Genomic DNA, 4,375 nt, shown 5'->3' on the forward strand with positions numbered 1-4,375 from the left:
GAAATACCTTGGAACGTTGTACTTTGTCTGTGAACACTAAAGGTAACCTGGAGACCTGAAATACAGAAGGGTTATTCATTATACTATAATAAGCAAGCAGGCAACAAAAAAAAAAGGAAGTGACAAGGAGAAGCAGTAATACATTACAACAAGCATATCAAATCCTAATATCCTATACCATTTGCTGTTTAGAAAGGGAACACTCTAACTTGCAACTCAAATTCACATTTGGTCATGTGAGCAGTGTTGACAGCAAAGAGAAGAAAGAAAACATTTCTTGAAATCATTCAGCTGAGCAAAATTAGTGGTAGGATGTGGTATCTTACAGAAGATCCTGCAGGTTTCTCTTGTGTGTTTTCTTCAATTGGTTCCTTCTTATTTGGACTCGAAGCATCTATCTCAAACAATATTCATCAAATTTAAAGGTTAAATGAAACAGCAGTAGTAGAAAATTGAGACTAAAAATAAGATGGCACCTAAGCAATGTTTCATTTACTAGGCGCATAAAAATTTGTTTTACCTTGGCTCAAAATTTGATTATTCTCATGTTTTGCATCTGTTGGTCCCTCAGTCTTCTGATTAGAATGTTTTCTTCACCAACATCAATTTTGATGGAATCTCGCTCATTCTTCCTTCCCTTTGGCTCTTGTTTTGCATGAGCAGACCTTTTGGGGTTCTTTACTGGAGAGGAATCAGACCCAGAAGATACTGTCATAACATCCATGCTTGGAGGCTGCTCAAATTTTTCAACTTGTCAAACTAGAATAATTGCCATTCCGGCTAATGTGCATTGAATGCTTTTAAAATCATGCACATACTTAGTAGCATGGGAGCAGAGGCTCCAACATTCAGCTCAATATTACTTTTCCTACGAGTTTAAGTCTGACTGAGTACCGCTTATACCCAGTTGATTGTGAAACAAAAAACTGTGTCTGAGAGTACCCGGCTAATAAGGGTCTTATACATGAATTTTAACTTGATATTGAACAAATTTATGAGATTTCTGAGATAGTGACATCACGTGCCAAACAGACAAATTGAACTGACGGTAACAACAGAAGCAGCAACAAGTATTTTACCAAACAGGTTGCAGACAAAAAAAAAACCCATAGCTCGTCTAGTTATAATACAAGGACTCAGTGAACAATTCGGCATGCAGGCAGACCCTAATATTACAATAGAATCAAGGATTGATTGAAAATTAAGTTCACAACTTACTTAAGGAAGGGGAAAAAAAAAATTTACCTCTGTTTGGGATGGGGTTAAAGATCTTGCTATGCTTTTAAACATTCAAAAGGAAAGGAAAAACAAACAAAATGGTAGGAAAATACGGATTTTTAAAACCCTAATAGAAAACAAGAACCAAACCTATTCATGAGCGATACAAGAGCAAAGGTGAAGAGATATTGGTGGCGAAAGAAGTAAGAGCACCTGGAACAATCGCAGCCAGTCGGGGGATCCTTCGCGCGAGTCGCCCATTGCTGGAGACTGGACTGGGGTTCAGAGAGGGTTTGCCTTTGCCCCTCCTCTCGATTCACCGAGAGAAAGTGGAAGATGGGTCTCAGTGCAAGGCCGAGGTAGCCGTGAGGAGCGCTATGCCTTCGCCTAGGAAATATTCGTGTCCGATGAGGAGACCGGAAAGCGGAGAGTCTCTGATCATCGCGGTCACTGACGGGTGCTCCTGCTACATAATCCTCATGGCCGTCGTCCTCGGGAGAGTGGGAGTGCAGTCGAAGTCAGCAACGAGGCAGACGATTGCGATCGAGGAAGGGAGTGGGACGGGGTGTCGCCATTGGGAAGAGAAAGGGCTTGAGTCGCGGAAACGTAGGGTTTATGAATTATGATAGCGAGCGAGGGCAGGGGCAGGGGCTGCGAGGGGTGAGACCTGGAAGTCGCCCGTCGCACGATCGCGTATCGTCTACTCGATCGAACGGATGAAGAATTTTTAGACAAAAATCTAGAAGCCTAGTTTTTGTTTTTTCAAATCGGGGCATTCTATATTAATATTTTATCTCATCTGAATATATGTTATATTAATTATTACTATTTTTTATTTCATTTTTAAATGATCAGATATGTTATATTAATTACAGAATCATAATTTTTAATAATATAAACAAGAATGATAAAAATTCACATTATAATCGTTACGATTTCATCATTATTATAATATGAAAAAATTTATATTATATTAGTTATAAAATAATAATTATTATAATATATCCGACCGATTCAAAATTTAGATAGAAAATAAATACTGAATAACCTTTAGGTAAGTGTACATGACAGAACATTAAAGTGATATACCTATTAATAAAAAAATTAAAGAAGGACGTCTTTGATGATTTGAAAATAAAGGAACGTCTTTTTTATTTTTTGCTCAAAATTTTTATTGGTGTAATCGACCTCTGATTAATATTGACCAAGCTTAAGTTGACTTGAGTTGAGATTTCAATATTTGATCAATACATCAGGTGGTAAAGTGAGATGTTAGGTGGGTCATAGACTGAGCACTTGACACGAGACAAAAAGTTTAAGTGGATCAAGATTAAACGGACACTTGGTGATCGGAAGTCCAATAGGAAATTGACAAAAAAAAAGTTTAAGTGGGTCATAGAAGACCGTACACATAGCATGAAACGAAAAATCCAAATGGATTATGGAAGGTCAAACACTTGACACGAGACAGAAAGTCCAAATGGGTAAAAGTTGACCAGGCACTTGGTGATCAAAAGTCCAACAGAAAGTTAACAAGAGAAAACTCCAAGTGGATTAACATTGATCGGTCACCAAAGTTTAATGAAAAATTGATAAGAAAAAAATTCAAGTGGATCACGAGGACTGGACACTTGGCATGAGTGAGGAAGTTTTGGCAAATTAAGGTTAATCAAATGTTAAGCAACGAGAAAATCCCAACTGGTTAAAATTGACCAAATGCTAAACAACGAGGAGGTCCCGGAAGGTCAAGGTTGATCGATACTAGGCAATGAGAAAAGTCCTTCCATATCAAGGTTGATCAGATATTAGACAACAAGAAAGTCTCCACAGAACAAACATTCGAAGATCATAACTTTTGACTCAGATATCAAAATGAAGTAATCTAAGGTGCAAAACGGAGCTCGTTTAGATATCTATATTTTTTTACAATCAAATTAATCATCAGTCTACTCAATTTTGATCAAAACCTAATAGAAATGAATCAATTGAATTGATTGAGGTCATCAATTAATTTGTGTTGTTTTAGAAGCGAACATAAGGTAATTGATTCGATTGGTCTTTCGATTAGCCTAATCGATCAACGGATTTACAAATCAATTTGATTGATATTTGAAAATTTAATAAAATCAGATAGTATTTCAAAATATTTAAAATTCGTTATTTGATTGCTGACTAAATCAATCGACTAGTAGAGGAAATCAGTCGAATGGATTTCAAAAAAAAGTTGAGCACATATAAAAGAAGAAAGTTATCAATTGTAAGGTAACTGTTATTGCTTAATGCTCCAAGAATTTGTGCTCTAGTGTTCAATAAGCTCTTTGATGTTTTACTACTTAACTTAAAGCAAATCTTTTGAAGAAGAGGAAACAACTCTTAAGATTATTATAAAAGTCTTCTTCTTTATGTTTTCTGCTATTACTTTTATAACTTTATTGTAATCTTGTTATAAGAAGATTTTTCTGCCTTCAGGATTTGACCGAGAATGAGAAGATTTAGTAGAAATGGAGAGATAAGAGTGTTCCTTTAGATTAGTTGCATCAAGGAGGCAGATACCAAGTAAAATTAATATGTTAGTTTGTGCGTGTGTTGTGGTATGTCTTCGCTTCAAGTTTTCGCTGCCAAATCTAATAGATGAAGCGATTTGAGCTATTCAACCTCCCCTTTTAACTCGTAAGGTCATAACAAATTGTATCAAAGACAGGTTGTTCCTCATTGGACTAACCACCAAAAGGAGCACAAAGTTTAAAAAAAAAAGAAGATATGAGTTTGAGCTATTTGATAGGAACAAAGCATCCAATTGACCACAAGAAGAAGTCAACACTAAAGTAAGTTCAAAATTTGGAATGTATCCCTAAGATGGATTTGGATACGACATCCGAGTACCTCCACAATTTGGATTAGGAGGTTTTGATTATTGGAAATCAATAATGGAGTATTTCTTAAAGATGGATCCAGAGCAATGGTTTACTCTAATGGAAAGATTTGAAGCACTCGAAAGATACAAAAGAAGACTTCTTCGGAGGAGAAAATGGACTAAGGAGCAAGTTCAAAAATCTGAGTCAAACGACAAAGTAACCAAAATTTTAGTTAATTTGATCCCTAATAATGTTTTTGTGTAGGATAGGTGAATATTAAGATGCTAAGGGATTATGGGCGA

At 36.1% G+C, this 4,375-nt stretch overlaps 1 long non-coding RNA gene across 1 annotated transcript; it reads right to left on the bottom strand.

The window, feature by feature from the left end:
• Position 1: 1 nt before the first annotated feature.
• LOC141831422 (uncharacterized) lies at positions 2-1,792 on the bottom strand. Its single transcript, XR_012602065.1, has 4 exons — positions 1,432-1,792; positions 521-733; positions 327-394; positions 2-55 (listed from the first exon to the last, which is right to left on the bottom strand). It is a non-coding gene; the product is annotated as an uncharacterized LOC141831422 (long non-coding RNA).
• Between the last annotated feature and the right edge of the window lie 2,583 nt (positions 1,793-4,375).

This window comes from Curcuma longa, chromosome 7 (assembly GCF_044706935.1).
Source record: "Curcuma longa cultivar G26 ecotype Majalengka, Jawa Barat chromosome 7, ITB_CL_G26_1.1, whole genome shotgun sequence".
Taxonomy (NCBI): domain Eukaryota; kingdom Viridiplantae; phylum Streptophyta; class Magnoliopsida; order Zingiberales; family Zingiberaceae; genus Curcuma; species Curcuma longa.